This window comes from Python bivittatus, unplaced genomic scaffold, assembly GCF_059951505.1.
Source record: "Python bivittatus isolate LINGU-HERP-01145 unplaced genomic scaffold, Pbiv_v1 ctg000670_np1212, whole genome shotgun sequence".
Lineage (NCBI taxonomy): Eukaryota > Metazoa > Chordata > Lepidosauria > Squamata > Pythonidae > Python > Python bivittatus.
This window is the reverse complement of record NW_028277094.1, coordinates 6,089,128-6,110,103: the sequence shown is the minus strand read 5'-3', so window position 1 is coordinate 6,110,103 and position 20,976 is coordinate 6,089,128.

Genomic DNA, 20,976 nt, shown 5'->3' with positions numbered 1-20,976 from the left:
AAAGGAATGATTTGATCAAATCTTGAATTGAATCTTTGCACATCCCTAGTAAAAATCTATAGCATGCTTCGCACACAGAACATACTAAACCCAGCTTCCAGCATTCTTCAGGTCGGACTAAGAAAGATTCCTTCCTGAAATCTGAAAAAATGCTGCTAAACAGTTTTAAAAACTGCTGAGCTGGTTGGATTCATGTTCTGATCCTTCATAGGGTGCATTCTGATATTCTACAAGATCATCTATGATGCCTTCATTTTATATATGTGTATATAGGATCCCCAGGTAGAATCTCTTGCTTACATTTCGTGACTTCACAATCCAACAAGCCTTGTCTCTCAAAGGCATTTCTGATTGTTTTCCCCCCAAAAAAATATATTTACAGCTTGAATCTCAATAGAGAAGCATGGGGGTGGGTGGGGGGAAGAGTCATTGGTTAGGGAGTGCTGATTTTGACAGCTGATGTCACATGCTGCATTGGCATATGTGGTCTAATGGAGTGGCTTCTAGTCTAGTGAAATTTCTTATGAAAGGCAACCAAATTAACGCAGAGGTGGGATTGCTTTCCCTCTTTCATCTTTCTCTGCAGTCTGCTAAGCCTGGAACTGTTCAAGGAGGAACGAAGAAATGATTAAAAAGAAATTGCACTCTGGCTCCTGTGGCAAGTGACATAAATGAACCTGAAAAGGCAAATAAGATGACACTAATTTTAAAGACACAGTCGTTCTCCCAGTCAGCCCGGCTCGAAATGGCACTGTGGAAAACTGGAGGAAGGGTTACTTTTTTGTCTCTGCCAAAAGGAGAAGAGCAACCCTGTTGTTAGGGTGCATGTAAGTGGGGTGGGGTGGGGTGGGGGAGTTAAGTGCACCCTAAAGAAAGATAACTGCAATACAATCCCAATTCTTTTAGGAGTTTATGAATAATTAAAAGTGGTGGGCTTTAAAGCAGTAGATGCAATCTACAGACCTCCCCTTTTCATCGCTAGTTCATTTTACCATAAATCTGTCTTGTCTCTCACTAACCACATTTGTCAAGAATTTTATATTATCCTGAAATTGGCGACATTATTCCTTTAGAACGTTATTACCTTTGCTTCCTTTTGATGTCCTCCTTCTCCAGAAACATTAACATCTCTTTTGAATTCATTTTGGCAATGTTTTCTGAGCGTGCAAGATGGAGGAAGATCCAGCCCTGTTTCTTAAGCTGAAAAAAGTCCCTTGTAATGTCTTCTTTTGTTATTTCATTTAAAAGTCAGAAGCCAGAGAGACCACACATCACTGGAGAGCTGGTTATACCATCAAAGACTAAACGATTGCTTGTGTATCTCAGTCACCTCAAATAAGCCACTGTCAAGCTACAGCATTCCTTCCTTGAAAATTTGAAAATCTTCTCCTTTGGAGAAGAAATGTTTTGGACAGCCTTTTCTGTTCCATCAGATTTAAAAGCAATCATTGGGGGAAATGCAAGGGAAATATTCTCCTCAACATTAGAACATGTTCTAATGTTCTGCATGTGAAAAAGGCTCCTGAATCCAAATGATGGCTTTTCAGTGCCATTCTTGGAAGTCTTAGGGTAACTTCATCTATCCAGGATGACCATGAATGTTCCTAGGCAGGAGAACATCTGAGATGGTATGTAATGGTGGTAAGATTTCGAAAGTAGAAGGCAGGATCCAACAAGCTACATTGGCTCACTCTTGGATCCATCTGAGTTTAAATAATGATAGAAAGACAAATATATTTTAAGCTGAAAGCTCTTAGCTAAACATTTCTAACTTACCTGCTATTTCAGTATTTTTTTTTCCCTTTGTGGGAGGTACAATGAAAGTTTGCCCAAATTAATAAGTCCAACCTAACTCGTTTACCATGCTTATTTTCATGGAGTACAGGAGTTCCAGGGGCTATTTTTTCCCCTTTACTTATGATTATCCAGAATAAAGCTTACCACACCCCCAAAATAAGGGGAAATATGATGAAAATACATGCATGGAAACACATGAAAATAAATACAAAGGTGGTGCTTTCACAGTAAATTGCAGGATAATGCAGAAGCAGATTGGATTGAAGACCAAACATGCAGAAAACTGCAACTGATCAGATGTAGAGTATCTATGGAGTTCTAATTTTAAAATTGTTTTTGGATTGATGGAAAATTCTTCCTGCCACCATAGTCCTCTGACAGCTCTTTTCACAGCAAACAAAAAGGATGACTAGTGTAGCTACTGTTTACAGCCATACCTTTAAGAATGTTCTTGCAAATATCTTCGCCATGTCTAATGCTGGTGTGATACAAAGAGCAGAAATCAGAAACAACCATAAGGGCTCTCCTTTCTTTCTTGCTTCAGTTAAAATTTACTTCTCTTGCCATTATTCCTGGCCTAAACTTAGAGAGATGAAAATGGGATATCTCCCAATAGAAGTTAAAAGTCCTATCTCCATACTGAAAGGTCCATGGGAAACTGGAGCAAACTTTGAAATATATTACTAAGCGTACGCTCAGTAGGAAGCAAATTGGTAAAGTTCTGTAAAGGATCCATAACCAAAAACCTTGAAAATCAAATATTGACAAGAAGAAAGTCCATAGCAATCACTTAAGTATTTCTGCTCTGCCAATTATATGCTAAAATGTCTGGAGCTTACATTTTACCCTAAGCAAAATTGCTAAGCAAATGGCATTTTCTTCCTTCCATTTCATGATAATAGTTACATTTAGAAGTCACAAATAATTGTCACACTTGGCTAATTCTGTAGCATTTTTCCTCTATGCTATAACATAACGTTCACATAATTAAAATATAGTTGGTTGTTTGGGAGAAAAAACAAACCCTCCCCCCAGTCTCTTTTAGTTAAAAGTGGATCTTCCAATGGGATATAGGGAAGTAGGTGAGCATGAATCAGTGATGCCAGATTGAAATGGAAGACAGGTAATAGGGATGGGATGTTTTAAGGTCATTTTTGTTGTGAATGGTTTCTGGGTTTCTTCCAGAAGTTTGGAACAAGTTTTGGTCACTGCAGCTTGTCTCTTTTCCAAAAGAGATTTCCAAATTTTCAGTGATGAAATGCCACTTGGTGTGTGTGCCTGTGTGATTTTTGGGGGGGTATGAGGTATACAAGCAATAGCTTCATCCCTGCAGCTAACTTTGAAATGCCCCCAAAATATCAGGGAACAGTCCCATGGGATGTACAATATCCTTGTGTTTTGCAGTCTTTGCATTATAACGCCATTTCGAACAACATGAGCTCATGCAGATCTGTATAGGGCAAAGAGTTCAACTTCATTGTAGGGATGGGCAACAATCTCCTTCCCCCCCCCCCCCCCAGTCTTCAGTCGTTATTGTTGTTGCTGTTTTTCCCTGGGCTTAGCAGGCAGCAGCGCATAGATGACCTTCCCTGATCTCAGAAGCTAAAAGGGATCAGCTCTGGCTAGCTCCTGGATGGGGGAAGTCTTGGAAGAAGGCACTGGCAATCCCCTTTGTAAGGCTGCCATTAACACTGCATGAATGGAGTCACCAGAAACTCAGCTCAGTTTTTCCCTTTTTCCTATGGATTGCTAAAATTGTAATTTTCTTAAAGTTTCCCCAAATTTCAGTTTTGATTTATATTTCTCTTACTCAGTGGCTTTGGGGGGAAGGGGGATCAACATAGGTAAGAAAAAATCATGCACTTAGAAATACTGTACATATTGTTTGCCAGAAATGTTCTGCTCCTTTAGTGTGGAGTGACTGGAACTTGAATGTTCGTACTTGATGTTCATCCATTTGATATCTTCCTTAACTATTCTCAATAATTATATTTATTAGTCTAATAATAAATAGCTGTATTCCTATTCACTAGCTTTTGGCAAATCCATTGATATTTAATAAGATGTAGAAAGCAGTGATAGAGAGAAAGTGACAGAGTTGTTAGCATAATATATTTATAGCTAGAGATTGAAATATACAATGAACTTCACAGCTTATTAACCTGTTCACTCTCTACCATAATGTCACCTCAACACATAATATTGCAAGTTCATTTTCAAGGAGGGCTTCCTCAAGTAGGGAGCAGCTAACTATGCTTAGATAACTCAAGCAATTCCATTCAAAAATGATAACAAAGCTGTTTCTTCTATTTTTTTAAAAAAAATAACTAAATAAAGCACATCAATATTGATTAAAAATGATGCAGAGGCTAGGTGACTTTGGACCAGTCCCTCTCTCTCAGCCCAACTCACCTCACAGGATTGTGTTGTGGTAGGGAAAATAGGAGGAAGGAGGATTAGATATGTTCACCACCTTGAATCCTTTATAAAAAATAATAAAGGTGGGATAAAAAATCTAAAAAAACAAAAAACCTTTCAAAAGCAGGAAGTAAGGGAGCACAAATCCCTCACCATCACCCTTGGCTCTCTTCTAAGAAGTATTCAGATATATCCAGAGAGCCAGCAGGACGTAGTGGTTAAGATGTTGGACCCAACTTTGAGCTTTTCCCACTCTCTCAATCCAACCTACCCCAAAGGGTTGGTGTTTCAGGAAAAATAGGAGGAGGGGGCACTATGTGTACCACCTTAAACTCCTCTACAAAAGGTGGAATATAAAACTAATAAAAGCCTAGGACCTACCACCTCCTTTGAGCCCCACATAGTTGAGCATATAGTCATGGAATGCTCACTTTTATGTAGGTGTTTATGTAGATGGGTAGTGGGAACTTATGGTGAAGTTCAAAGAGATCCACAAGAGTTCTCTACCCCAAAGCTTCATCATATAATCAAATTATTTCATTGGGGATGGGGTGTGGGGGGGAGGGCAGGGAGGTGCCATTCACCTTTACAGTTGATTTTCCTTAACAGATCAACCTGCCCTGACTCTTTGCATGGGACTAGAAATGGTGTCCTGTTGCAAGAACAGTGTGTACTGTACACGAACCCCATTGATCACTGCTTTGGTGCCTAATTGTAAATAATAGCCATACAAAGGAGGCTGGTTGGTTTTAATTGCAAGAGTGCTTAATCATCTCCTAGAGGGAGCTCCTTTCCTCCTGCATTTCATGCTATAATTGAACTCTTCTTGGAATGGCAGAGAAAGGAAGGCATGCCAAGAGCTATAATAGAAAAGATCAGATGCCCTCCTAAATCAATCTGCACCCTTGCTCTAAATATATTAAACATTCCCCACCCCACCCCACATTTAGGTAACATGAAATTTGCATTTTATCCAATAAGGGCTGGAGTGAGTTGAAGTCTGGTGGTAGGATACAAGTCTACATGTAATAAACACAGAAATACTTTTCAAAAACATCCTGAAAACTATTTATTTAGCATCCTAATTGGAATATCATTGTTTTCAAGCGAAGCAACTGCAGGAGAAAATTGCAAGAATTTTCACCGGCCCTGGGGATCTTGGTGTGTGTTTAAGCCCATGCAATGACTGTGCTAAATTGTGTTATAGTTTTTTTTTACCTCAGCTGTGAATTAGGCATATGCTGTTGTTTCTTTATTGTTTTATGTTTTTATGCTGTTTTTAATTTAATGTTGGAACATTTTCCCTTGAGCAGGCCTAAGCTATTAATATTTTTTATTTAAGAGCATTTAAATATGGAAAAGGTAGATAGATGATAGATAGATAGATAGATAGATAGATAGATAGATAGATAGATAGATAGATATCAATAATATTATAGTACACCTATAATATATTATATGGTTTAAGTATACTATCCATACATGTGTGCATGTGTGCGCACACACACACACACACACACACAGAGGCATTGTGCCTTCGAGTCAGTGTTGACTTCTGTTGACTGCCTGGACAAGTCTCTGCAGTTTTCTTTGCAAGGTTTTTCAGAAGTGGCTTGCCATTTCCTCCTTCCTAGGGCTGAGAGAGAGGGACTGGCCCAAGGTCACCCAGCTGGTTTTGTGCCTAAAGCAGGAGTAGAACTCATGGTCTCCGGGTTTCTAGCCTGGTGCCTTAACCATTACACCAAACTGGCTCACATTTATATTACTATGTGGTACACCACTATAGAATATTAAAAATAGATAGATAGATAGATAGATAGATAGATAGATAGATAGATAGATAGACGATAGATAGATGATAGATAGATGATAAAGTATATGCAGTACACTGATACTTCAAATGCCCTTGCATTGTAAGGTTTTAATAATGTATTTATCTGAATTTGGGAGATATTACTGTTCGTTCAGCTGTTATATCAAAACAAAATGTTAAAAAAAAAAAGAAATAAGAAATAACATGTTTTATTTAAGGATGTCTAAATGACTGGCATTTCCCAGTCATTTAGACATCCTTAAGACATTATTTTTAATTAAAAGAAGTCTGATGAAAGAAGAAGTTTCTTCGCACTAAGAATTTCTGCCAGAATAAACAGGGAATAGAATCTCTTTGGAAGAAGAATGGAAGACCATCTTGGCATCAATATGACACATTTCTATAACTGTAAAATTACATTTAATTCAAGAAAACTATTCTTTCATATCTTCTGTTCCTCTTGCTTAATATAGCATGGTCTTATGTTATAGTGTCTTCCTTTTGGACAAATGTTAGTTCACATGCTAATTTGCTTTTGAAAAGTGTTAGTTTTTGTAGATGGTCAAGTTATTTTCAATTCCACATCAACAAATTGGGAAGTAATAGGACCACGAAGATGGATATAGCATATTTTTACTATCCCAAAAAATAACTGATACTACATCATTAAAAGGACAACTATTCAGGGTCAGTAATACAATGATCTGAACTATTGATCTCTTTCTGTATTCAAACATGCATTTAACTTCTGGGAGTCCTGATCAGAGGACCTTGATTTCATTGTTTAGAAATTCAGGGTATATAAAGCCATAAACACCTGGATGTCTCAGTGGACCTTAGAGGCTGAAGTGACCATCTTAGTCTCTCCTGACTCAGAGAAGCTTAGTTTGATTGTTAACTGCCTTTGAGAATAAGAAGGAAGGAAGGAAGGAAGGAAGGAAGGAAGGAAGGAAGGAAGGAAGGAAGGAAGGAAGGAAGGAAGGAAGGAAGGAAGGAAGGTTGATTTTCATATATGTGGAGGGAGTGTATTTATGAAATTGAAAGAGAGATACATTATTGCCTAGATCATTTTATTTCTTTTCTTTGTAAGTCATGCTTTAAGAATTTACAGAGAAAGTTATTGTATCTGAATTCACATGCCTCTCAAATGTGTGTGTTTTGATTGCGCAAAAAATGACAGTCCAAAATCTGTCATCTAGGAATTAAGCTTATACCAGTTTGGTTGCTCCAGTTGTTGCAATTTAGAGACAGTTCCCTGCCCAGTTGTTGACCAATTTACAAAAGAGATAACAGACATGACATGATGGACTGTATCTTACAACAGACTAAAGACATAAAATATAGAGTAACCGAAGGAGAAAAATACCATGTTAACACTGAGTTATACATCTTCTGACTTCCCTTATTTATTGATAATGTTTTGAGTTAAATCTTCCTTTTCTCCTCTTTGGAGACTTTTGTGTCTTTGATGTTTCAGCACCTAAAACCTATTTCTATTTCTATGGCTACCGAATTTATCCTTCTCATATCTGAAAGCAGTAAAACTCAGCCTCATTGCTGGAGAATGTTAGAAGGAACATACCATCATGATTTCAGTTTCCTCCTTCAGTTAAAAAGTTCAGTAGAGACAAAGATGAATCCCACCCCCCCACACCCATACTTCTAGTCTATGGTTATTTATAAAAAGAATGCCATTTGTTGAGTTAAATTTATATAAACTTGAATTAAAATGTCTGTACTGTATTGGAATATTCTAGAAGACATCAAATCACATGCCAGGGATTATGCTGCAAAACACAAAGGGCAATAATAATCATGCCAGGCCTATTTTGCCCATAAAATGTAATTATGAAAACATGTGATGTGCCATACCAAGTAATGGGTCTCCAAATAGCAATCATTATTGTGGTAATATTGTATCATCTGTTTTTCTGATTATTAATAAGGGGAGGAGATGAAACATTATTGATATAGTCACACCTTTCTTGGCATGCCTGATTCCTAACCAATAAATTGTTCAAAACTAATCTTAAACAAGAATTGAATGTTTCATTTTTCTCTTAAGGACTCTTTAGTCTTGGGTTTACTCATGAGCTTAACATGCTACATATATTATGCAAGTGGTACTATTTTTATGCGTACGTCCATACATGTGAATAGGTTGGAGGAGGAGGAGGAGGAGGAGGAGGAGGAGGAGGAGGAGAAGAAGAAGAGGAGGAGGAGGAGGAGGAGGAGGAGGGGGGGAAGAAGAATTCAAACAGGCAAACACCTGCCACACAACACCTCAGACTCAACAATTGTTGATAAAAAAAAACAAAAAAGTCTGGATAGTGGACTTTGCAATACCTGGAGACAGCAGAAGAGAAGAGAAAGAACTGGAGAAAAATCACAAAATACAAAGACCTGCAAATAGAAGTAGAACAACTGTGGCAAAAGAAAACAAAGATAGTACCAATAGTTCTGGCGCCTTGGGTGCAATCCCAAAACATCTGGAGTATCACTTGAATACCATCGGCATCGACAACATCACTACCAGTTAATTGCAAAAGGCAGTTTTACTTGGAACAGGTTACATCCTGAGACAATACCTTTAACACCATCAAACAACAACATCTGCCTGACCCAGGTCCTTGGGAAGAACTCAATAAGTGGACAAAAATGTCAAATCCAGTCTAAACATCTGGCTGATTGCGCAACCACCTATAATAATGTGTATCTTTCAGTTGAGAGCTTATGATTGCAGTCATTTCGAAGTCCAACCTTTGTTGAAATCAGCCATTAGTTCACTAGATGTCTTGGTCATGTTTGCATGGTATCAAACTGTTTAGAGGTTAAATTGCCCTTGTAGAAAGCTTCAGCTCTTATAGGCAGTTTGTATATGGGTTTGGAGAGGAAAGTGGTTCCCTTCTGTCTAAAGCTACCACTTGGTTTATTGCTGTCAATCTAAGCCATGTTTCAACATCTCTTACTGGCAGCACCCTCTCTCTGGATGAGCCTGCTCTCTGAGTTTAGATGGGTTCGTTCCTTTTTGTCTTTTAGAAAAATGGTATAGGCAATCTACTTTAGGAGGACATTGAAGTAGAAAAACCTTCCTAAAAGCAGAAATAGTAGTAGTTGTCATCATTATCATCATAGAATAAGAGTAAGAATAAAAATAGGAATAGGAATAGGAATAGGAATAGGAATAGGAATAGGAATAGGAATAGGAATAGGAATAGGAATAGTTTTTTGTCCTGTAAGGCACCATGAATTGTTACAATAGGAAGCATACAAATTGATGTAAATAAATAAATAAGATGGCTAGTGTGGTTGAAGTTTTTGATTACCACTGGGAAGACCTAGGTTCAAGTCTACCCTTATCTAAAGAAATTCACTGGCTGACTTTGGGGTAGTTCCTCTCTGATAGCTCAACTGAAGTCACAGGGTTTCCATTGTAGGGAAAACAAATAAGAGGGAAAATCTATGTACACTAGCTTAAGCTCCTGAAATAAATTGGGCTATACAGCTAATAGATAGATCAATAGACAGAGATTTCAGACAGCTCATGATTCTGTGTTTTAAAGATTAGGGGTAAGAGATGTAACTGTGGCTCCAGTTCCTAACACCATTTGCACATTATCTCCAGATAAATCTGAAGGAGACAAATGCTAGTAAAGTCCATTCTTACACCAACATACACACATAAGCAGACAATCCCATGTTTAGCTTAAAAAATGTGCTTACAGCAGAATTGGACTCTTTTGCAGAGAAACTTCTTACCTTCTGTAGACTGGAAGATGTTTTTAGAGCTTTGCACATCTCTGTTAGGGAATGACAAGAGAAAGAGATGCAAAACACCAAAACATGGACTCCTTCAGTTTTTAAATTGCGCTTTAAAAAAAGTACTCCTGCCCCCTCTTTTTTTCTGTGTTGAATTTTAAAAAATCAGTTACTTTGGAACAGCTCCTAGAATATGCAGCCAAATTACATTGATTCAGCACAGTTTATTTCTGAATTTGCTTCCAACATAACTGCTCGTCTACTGTGGATACAAAGTACCTTGTGCCATGAACTGCCTTTTTTTGCCAAACTGATAAGTTCTGATAGAGTTCAGACAGAGTTTTTTTTTTCAATCAAACTTGTCCATGGAGAAAAAAAAATTAAGTCTGTTTCTATTGTTCCCCAACTTCTGTCAAATACAAATGACACTTCTGTGTATCTTCTAAGATTTGCAACTGATTGCTAAGATAGTGCTAAGATGTTTGCCCCTTGCAGTATAGAAACAAAGACCTCTTTCCAAGGTTAGCTTGCTGAGAAATACCTTTACTATGCTAAAGGAACTCCTTGGCAAATCTTTCGTTTGATTTGATCTTCAAGTCTTTTCCAAATTGGGCTCGAAATCAAGGAAGTATGATGAAGCCAAATGGAAAAGTTGCTTTTGCACCAACTGCAGCTAGAGCCCCAGAATCCTTGTTAGATAAATAGAAAGACCATATGTGTGGAGTGTCATCTTTAGCATCAATCTACCTTGAATGCATATTGACTTCCTTCTAACTTCAGCCTCTTGAAGGAATAGTCTAGAATCTCAGCCATGCTACTACCTCTCTCCTAAATACCAGATTGTCCCCTTTTATATTGTATCTCCATGTAATTTTTGATAGTAACCCATCTTGATATCCAATGTTTGTCTGAAAACAAATATTCCTAGTAAGTCAGTTCTTCAGATAGTATGGCTATAATTGGGAGGAAATGCTCCATGATAATTAAAAGCAGCTCATAATACAGAAGGGCGGGGTGAACCACATCTACATATTCGGCATATGAGTTTGAAGATCAGGAATGGTGGACTTGTGGTCCTCCAGAGGTTGATGAACGACAGCTTAGAACAGTACAGGGTTTGTGAGTGTGTGTGTGTGTTCATGTCTGCGTGCACAGGTTTCACAGTATCCCATTATCCAGGAAACATGCAACCTTCTCCAATATCTATATCCAATATTGATTGTTTGTTTAATGTGGGAAAATCCAAATGTGTTACAGTTCATGTGTAGACTCAGTTCATAAATAACAGAAAAATCACACCAGAAATATTTGTTTTATACAGTGGTACCTCTACTTACGAATGACCCTACTTACGAAATTTTCGAGATACGATTAGCTCCGGCCCCAAAAATTTACCTCTACTTACAAATTCGCCTCAACTTACGAGCCATTTTCTGCCCGTTCCACGTGGTCCGCGGCCATTTTCCGCCCGTTCCACGTGGTCTGTGGCCATTTTTCTGCCCATTCCACGTGGTCCGTGGCCATTTTCCCGCCCATTCCATGTGGTCTGCAGGCGTTTTTCCACCCCTGGCACGTGGTCCGCAGCCATTTTTTCCGCTCTGCCGTGTGGTCAGCGGCCATTTTTCCGCCCCTGACGCATGGTCCGCAGACGCCGGAACGGATTAACGGTAATTACATTGAACCTTATGGGAAAATTTACTTCGACTTGCGACCAACTCGACTTGCGATCAGAGTCACGGAACGGATTAAGTTTGTAAGTAGAGGTACCACTGTATATGTTTTCATATATGATTTTTTACCACTATTGTTCTTTGTTTTTATATCATTTTTAATTGTTGTAAGCTGCCCAAAGTCATGTCTTTGAGATGGGTGGACATATAAATAATAAACACATATTGTGTCATGGAAATGTGCTAACTCTCTAGGCCAGTTGTATGTGCTGATGTAAACATATTCAACCAAGTTTTGATAAAGCAATACAGTACTGCAGTGAATTATAATACCAACATCAGCTTTGGATGATTGTTATGGTAAAATGTAAAGTTCCTTCAAGTCAAGCTTGAGTCCTGGTCACAAACATTCATGTAGTTTTCTTGGTACGATACAGAAGTGATTTGTCATTTTCTTCTTCCTGGATGTTTGAGTAGTTTTTTGTTTTCTTTTGTTTTTAATTGTTTTTTTCCTAGGCTAGCCTACAGCCCTGGATTTCCTACGTGAATCTCTATCTAAGCCCCAATCATGGCTAGCCCTGCTTAGCTTTCTAAATCAGCCAAGGTAGGCTAGATGTTGTCATCTAGATAGACGGCTACCAGGGGTGCCATAGGGCAGTCAAAAAATGTCAAGATTATGGCCACAACCACCACATAAAAAAGTCAGAACATCAATTGCATGCTTGGCTGTCATCTTGATTTTCTGGATCCCCTCCCTGCCGACACCCTGGCAGCTACTGAACTTCAATTTCAGCTAGCAAATATTAAATAAATAATATAGCCAATCTGATCAAAACCTGTTATTTCTTTTTTTTAAAAGCCCATCAAATATTGTAAGTCACTTATTAATTGCCTATGGTCTTAATAGCCATCACATACAACTATTTTTTTTAAAAAAAACCATGGCATGTCAAGTAGGCAGCACAAAAGATTTATATTGAAATATTTGGCAGATACCGATGTCAACACACTGTGCAGAAGATTGAAGGAAAAATGCCTTTCAGTTTCTTTGTGCTAATTATCAGCAGATTTTCTAACATGTAATGCTAAATTGTTCTATAGATGTCTTTGGGGAAGATGGCATTGTTGTCACCTCCTAACTATGGCAACCACTTGGGGAAAGGGGTGCAGAAGATCTAACTGCTATGTATAGCCTCAGATATCAGGAAATGATTAGCTCTGGATGCAGTCCATGAAGACGTTTCCCAGCTCCGTTATTTAATTGATATATATTGTTAATTGTGCTGCTATGACTACCATCTTGATTTTTTCAAGTGCCCTATGATTCCTGGATAGAGTGGGCACTTGAAATTAATTGAATAAATGCTTTTTTTTTTTTTTTTTTAATCTGTTCAGTCATGTCTGATCCTTGGAGACTGCCTGGACAAGTCCCTGGAATTTTCTTGGCAAGGTTTTTCAGAAGTGGTTTGCCCTTGCCTCCTTCTTCCGAGGGCTGAGAGAGAGGGACTGGCTCAAAGTCACCCAGCCGGCTTTCAGGCCTAAGGTAGGACTAGAACTCACGGTCACCCAGTTTCTAGCCTGATGCCTTCACCACTACACCAAACTGGCTCTCATATAAATGCTTAAAAGAATGTTTTTACTTGGCATTGAAATAAAGTAATGAAGGGTCCTGGCATTCCTTCTTTTGAGGGCATTCTATAAACTGGATTAAGCTTGCTTCCCACCCTCCTTCTCCCAGCAAGGAAATCTTCCTTATAGCCGGTGGCCTCATTTTATTTGAGTAGGTCTGATGTCAACTTTATTACAGAAAAGTTCCATAGAAATGTTGTAATTTGATGATGGATGGATGGATGGACAGACAGATGGATGGACGGACGGATGGATGGATATTTCTGTCACACTCTTCCATTCGTGGGTGAACGGCCTCATCCTAATGTGATTTATACTGGCAAAGGGAGAACATTAGTTCTTGCTTCTATCCCAGATTAGCCAAGAGGCAGCCAATAAACTATTGATTGTACTTGAAGAATTGTAGTGACCCTTTTATGTGCATATGTCTATTGTAGGAAAATCCAATCACACTGGAACAAGCCGTTCAGTGGAAACCTTGCATAAAGCATGAATGCAGTCAATTAATTAAGCATTCCATTAGCTCTTTCTTAAGCACGTTCTGCTAATCAACATAATTTGAAAAATGCTTTTAGAATTCACATATCCTTTAATAGGTCATCACTACTAAGTAAGCAAACCAATTTTTCATTTATAATTAAATTTTATTTCATTAATAGTTACTTTTTGTTTGTGTACGTTTGATTGTCATTAAATGCACAATCAGGCAATTATTTCTATGAAATGTATGTCAGATGCTTAGTTATTGAAGAGTGGATTAGTTTGTAAGGCTGAATTTAGACATTATGGGGATTCCAAACTGGATAGGCTACCAAGATATATCTATATTATTAATATTTAAATCCAGGGAACAGCATAGCCAAAGATAACCTTGGTAGGACTTGGTTAGTACTTGGAGGAGAGACCACTAGGAATGTCCAGGGCTGATGGCTATGTTAGGAAGGATCCCAGGAAGGCAATGACAAGCTACTTCTGTACTGTTGCTGTCAGCCCTTCAAGGTAGATCAGACTAGAGAACCAATGCCATGTAGATCAGTACTACTTTTATTGTAAAGCTATAGTAACAGAATCCTGCAAGTCTGAATGTGCTTCCTCCCAAACCTTTATATTCATGTGAACTAGGGAGGGTTTTGTCTGAGATATTTACTCACATTACATTCTTTCCCGGATTCAGGCCCTTTTTATATGACTGTTGCCTTAGTAGGTGGTCTTCCTCTTGTCCCTGAAGGCCATTCCCACTGCCCTCTGTAGTTGCCAAGAAAACAACATGGATTTATCTATGGCATCACCAGGGGTTGAACTCAACTTGGAAGAGATTTTACCCTTAGGTAATTGTTATATTCTGCTCCAAATAGAACAAGGTACCATATATGTCAGGGAATCAAGCTGAAGCATCAAAAAACCTTAAGTTTCAAGCATGTCACACACAAACCAGATAGGATCCTCAGCATATAAAAGATTTTGCAGCCCTGAACTAAGCACTCTATGTAATAATAGCAACATTATATAGTATACATTATAAAAGCAAACATTAAAACATTATAAAGCATTGTTCATCTTTGAAGAGATACTTTGACTCTATTCTTCAACAGACTACCCTTTTAGTGTAACTCCACAAAGTGGTGAAAGTAGTGTGTTCTCTGGGAAAATGATAGAAAGCCTCCCACCGAGATGTTCTAGATTTAATGGAGGAGCAATCTTCAGAGATCGAGGGCCTACTAAGATCCAGTTGTCCCACTGCAGAACCATCAATCTAGCCACTGGGATCTGTATTTCTGGGTCCCTTTGTCATTTGGCTCCAGAAAGAGCAGGACCTCACCCAGTAACTATTTTATCTTGTGGGTGTGTAGTTTGGTTAGAGGAATATTGACCTCATAAAAGGCCAAAGGCGGGTCTTGACTGCATTTGAATTGTTCTGTGGCATACTGGAAGGTCCTCTGTATTTCCTGGTCAATTTCACCCTGATCAAAGAATTCAGACAGAGCAAGAAGTGTGAAATTGACCAAGCTGGAATGTGGAGGGAATGGTTAAAGTGTGCAAACAGCACTTTTCACACCAACATATTTTTCTCTCCTCGCAAGGACAGAAAGTGTTCATATAGAAGACAATGTTTCGTTTTGTTTTTTTCTGCGCTCAGTCGTTACCGACTCTGCAGTGACTGCTTTTGGATGAGTCCTTTTTGCAGTTTTCAAGGCAAGGTGTTTCAGAAGTGGTTTGCCAGTGCCTCCTTCCTAGAGGAGAGCCCAGCTGGTGAGCGCAGGAGGCAGGGTTTCCGTTGCTTCGCGCCTTTTTTCAGGCAAGCGCAGCTTCCGCGCTACTGGCAACTGCTCCCGACTCCTTTTGCAAGGCGCCACCAGCATTTTTCCTCCCACCGGAGTGAGAGTCCCCATTTATCTACTCACGTGAGTTTTCGACCTGTTGGGTTGACAGGAACTGGGGAGGAAACAGGAGCTCACCCTGTTTAACGCGAAGTCTGGGCTCGAACCACTGAAGTGTCGACCGTTTCTGGCCAGCAACTTTCAGCGTCATTAAGCTGCAGACGTAAGCTAAGTCACTCAATGGAATCTCTACAGAGGTAGGAACCTGATCTTGGATTAAACATTCTGATACCATAAATAAGAACAGCAACCCCAACAGAGATTTTTTTTCCTTCCTAGTATTTTTCTGTAGGTGCAGGGTCTGCTTTTTTAGATCAACTGAATGTTGATCCATTGGTTGTGACAGGAATTAACTGAAAAGCTTGTTGCCCAAGCCGTGTGGGCTGAGAGAGAGTGACTGACCCAAAGTCACTCAGATGGCTTTTATGCCTAAGGTGGGACTAGAACTCAGTCTTCTGGTTTCTAGCCTGGTGTCTTAACCACTAGACCAAACTGGCTTTCCAACCCCAACCCCAACACAGATCAGCAGATAATTAAAACTAATCACATCGCACCCAAAGCTTTATTTAAACAAGAAGTCTTTCATTTATTGGAGGTTGGTCCAAGAAAGAGGACTAAATGGACTTTCTTATCAGAATGAAGTTCCAAAACTGAGATGTCACTGAGAAGTCCATTTCTCATGTTCCATATCATACCAGTTTTCAGTTCGTTTCCATGGCTCTTGTAGACCTAAAATCTGAACTAGGACTCTGAACAAATTGGAAACTACAGGAAATCTTTCAATAATTGCCTCTAAAATTTTCCACTAGCAAGAAGATTAAATTCCACCAAAAAATATAACCTTCTTTATTCTCTGTTAAGATATATTTTATCAGAAAGTTGCATGGAAAGTAATATATTAATGCTAGCATTCCCTCACATGTTTGCCAAAGATTTATATTATAAGATAGGCCATGCAAAAAGTGTAGAGTTTTTTTTCCCCCAGATCTCATTAAATAAGAAAGAATAATTAGATGGATATTTAAATTTTGCTACCCAAGCAGACCATTTAACCTGGGGAATATTAGTTGAAGGTCCACAAATTAAAGACAAAAAGTCAGTAGAAGTATCACAGAAAGACAGAAAAGTCAGGTTTCTGGATGGTACAACTTCTGAAAAAGAAATAGAATCAATAAGATGGATCTCAGTAGATACAACATAGAAACAATTAACATAGGTAAGAAATATTGCTTGGATTCATATATCATTTTGTGGGGTTGTTTGGTTTTAGTTTAACAAGTTTGTCATGGGCTCCCAGAAGTAGTGTAAACCAATTTGTGCATGTATAACCCATGTGCAGAAACAACTTGCTTCAGAGCCAACAGCCAGCTGAGATGAACTGGTTTAGTTTTGAGACAACTTCACTTTGTGGTCAATGGTTTGTGATTTAGAGCATGTTATTCTGACACTTTGCTTAGACCATTGAGGTAGGTCACATCAATGTTTGATGTTTACTTTGCACAGCCTGGTATGTGCAAACTAGAACTTCGTTATCTGCCAGATGCCACCCTTCCTGAACAATCTGATGGAATTCTTGGCTTCAAAGTTTAAAGGGATAATACAGACATTCTGAGATGAATTACCATCTGCATTTTGGGAGACGATTTTAAAATCTGGTTAAAATGGGCTTTTTATGATCTTCATTCTTCTAATTTAGAGGTTAGCATAGAAACGAGATGGAATGAATTTATGGGTATGAATGTGACATTATCTGTCCTCAGTATCAGAATTAGCCCAGTAAATATCGAAATCAAGGTGGATTCCAGTAAGAAAAAAGTAGGCTGGCAAACATGAAAAAAGATGTGACTTTGAAACTACAGTTCCAAATATAAACTGGGATGGAAAAGGTCAAATATTCCTGCTTCGTTTTTAAAATTCATGTGAGTTGAACAAGTCCAAGGAAGCCCGTGCTCAAAAGATGCACATAAGACCCATTTGTTTTTATTTAAAAACTATAAATCACTGAACTGGAATTTATCACTGCCTATCATGGCTTCTCTAGAGACCCTGATGGATGAAATACAGCTTCAGAAACATAAACAGAAAGAATTTGCTTGACATTTCTCCCTTTTCTTCGCTTTTATTTTTTTTTTAAAATAAACAACTGCAAAATTAATCTTCACTTTACTGGATCTCAAGGCCAGGAGTACCTTCTAAAACACTTTCTTCCAAATCCTGCAGAAAATAAAGAAACTTTGAGCTTCTTTATACTGTAGGTGACAACTAGCTCTATACTAAGTTATCAACTATGATCTCTCAGTAATCCAATCCTTATTTAAGGCTATTATTTAAAACAACAACAACAGCGCTCATCTTCCAATTTATTGTGGGTTTCTTTTTAATCCACAAAATGGAAAAAAAAAACACAAAAAAATGTAGTTACTCAAATGCAGCTCTCTTGAATTTTCATAGTATTTGTTTTTTGGGGAAAGGAAAGAGAAGGCCATTCTCTCTCCTCGTGATAATGAAATATGCAATAGTTCAGTCCTTTGGCATGAAACATCAATGTCAGTTCCATCACTCAGGTGCATTTATGTTAATTTATTGTGATGAGTCTCAGCGAAGCTGGATCAAGCTAAGAAAGTTCAATAAGCTGTATATGGAATGACAAGCCTAATGGATGAAAAAGCAAAGCCAATTCATCTGGTTTTTTGCCTGTGTGATCATGAATTGCAAGTTTGCAAAGGAGAACAACTGTCCTGTCATTCTGAGAGAATCAGGACTGTTGAGGGTCACTCGGGGCAACCAAGCCACAATTCTCCATGGCAATCTATCATCAGGGCCCCCCTTCCTGATCAGTTTGCACTGATTGCTCCAAACCCATGAACGAGAACAAATGGAGAAAGGAGACTGCAGAATTAACCTATCCACACCGACTCCATCAAGGACAGCTAAACCATGTATTTCAGGGGAAAGTAATCATAATCAAAGTAAGTCCGGGCCAGGATATCTTGGTACCTGAAGCGCTGCATAATCTAAAAGGGGCAGCACAAAAATTATTTCATTGTTGCTGGGGATATTGAAATGTGGCTCACAATTTAAAATATCTGTTTTGGTCAGGGAGGACACCTGTACGCCAAGTTTGATGCAATTAGCCAAAAAGCTGATTGACTGTGCAGTTTGATTTGGCTGTTGCTCTCAACAACTCCATTGACTTTACATTCTCATTCAAGCAGCAAAATTGGGAGCTTATTGAACATATCAAGTAGAGGTTACCATGCATGGTTAGTGGACTGTATTTCACTTGATTGCTCAGAGGTTGCACAGGTCTGATAGACACAGAACTTCTCTTCTTGACCAGGTTCTTCTCTACCCAGCCTGTGAGTCAAAATTAAAGTCCTGTTTTCCATAATTAGTTGTGGAAAAAAGGAGTTATTTATGAGGACTGAGGAAGGAACAGTATATTTGGCTCAGTCACTGAATATCTCAGTATCTCTGTGCATCTAAAATAAAGAATAATCCATCAAGAATTCATCAGGTTTTGCAAATAGATTTTAATCTTTGGAGATTCTTTGCGAAGCCTTGCTTTTGGAATGCTTCAGGCTACAAGTCTTCACCCAATGATCAGCAATGGTGAGCATTGTAGTCCAGAACTTCTAAGTTTGGCCGATGGCTCGAGACAAAGCAAACATTATTAACGTATGTTCTGAAGTCCTCTTTCTCAGCTTCATCTTAATCTATACCATTTTGTTTTTCTTTTTCATCAAAGCACTATTTCTATAGTGCATCTACCTTTAACATCTTCTAAAGGAAAGAAAACCAATGTTTGCAGAATGAATTGTTTCATTTTGAATTTGCTAAAAGATGTGCATACTTTCAAGTTCTGCTGGGACCTAACCATAGTCACAGAAATATATATATATATATATATATTAGCTGAAAATCATATAAGTTTACTATTCCTTTCTTTTTAGTGTGCATGCATGTTGCTTATAGGTTATCTGAATTCATATACAACTCATGCAACTACTTGTCATTAAATGTATGCTCTATTCCTTAATGTATCTGATAGTTTGGACAACTAAATATAAACACACTTACTCCAATGTTATCAGAGATTTATGTTTATTCTGATTTTTTTAAGAAGTGGAATACATATTATATCTAATTAAGCACAGGAACAGGCTACTTTATAATGAGAAGTTGATCTTGTGGGAAGATAATCTATTTGAAGGAACACAACTCCCCTCTTATGCTCTTTTTGTACTTTCCAACCAATGAAGAATTGGGAATTGGAGTAATGTCTACCAACAAAAATTGTAGGGCCCTGGAAAAAAAAGTAGGATGAAACTGCAAGATATAATCCTCCCTCCTCCTTTCCTTTTACTTTCACACTCACATAATTAAAAGTTGGCGCATAAGGCATTATTGGATATTTCCAATTATGGACGCCAGATGAAAAATGGGTCAAGAATAAATAGTTGTTATTATATTTTTATCCCACCTTTTTATATATAACTTAATGTAGTAAACATATGTTATATTCATGCTTCCTATTTTTCCCACAAAACCAACGTGGGTTGGGCTGAGAGAGGGGGACTGACCCCAAGTCACCCAGCCAGCTTTCATGTCTAAGGCAGGACTAGAACTCACAGTCTCCTGGTTTCTAGGCCAGCACCTTCACCACTACACCAAATTGGCTTTTTCTGTAATAGGCATGTCTTATGAAGATTTAAATCTTCCTCATTATATTTAAATTTTCTCCCTTGGCTTATATTTGGGATCCCAAACAATAAAAGATCGTAGCCAATCAGTTTTCCCTGATGACATCACCAAAAGAAACACCTTAGTAGAGGCAAATTGTGCATATACTGTATCTAAATTTGTGTGGCTGGGGGAAAAAAAAACCACGAGTTAAATATAAGGTGTTACAAGATGCAAAGAAAAGAGGAGAATTGGGTTCTCCTGATTTTAAATTGTATTTTGCAGCTTGCTGTTTGGTCCGGATGAAAGAGTGGGCGTTGCTGAGAAATAAAAGGCTCCTGGAGTTAGAAGAACACAACCTGAGATTTGGGTGGCATGGATATTTGTGGTACGATAAAGTCAAGGACAATGTGGATTTTAAAAATCATTATGTTAGACATGCCATGTTGAGAATATGGAATAGATACAAACCCAGGCTTTGCCAAAAAAAACCACCTTTGTGGATCTCAACACAAGAAGCATTTTATAGACGAGAAATAATCGGCAAACACAAATGACTAACTTATCACAAGATACTAAAATTTTGTCAAGGGGAATGTAATATAAAATCAAGAGAAGAACTGGTGGCAGAGAGATATAGTTGTCAGTGGTTCTCTTATTTACAATTATTAGAAAAATTGTCTAAGGTAGACAAAAGAATGTATGGTTTTGAACATTGTAAGACTGAGTTTGAAATAGAATTGTGTACAAATGATGAACATGTAATTGCTAAAATATTTGCAATCTGCAAATATTTTATTGCAATTTGAAACAGAAGACAAACAAGTAA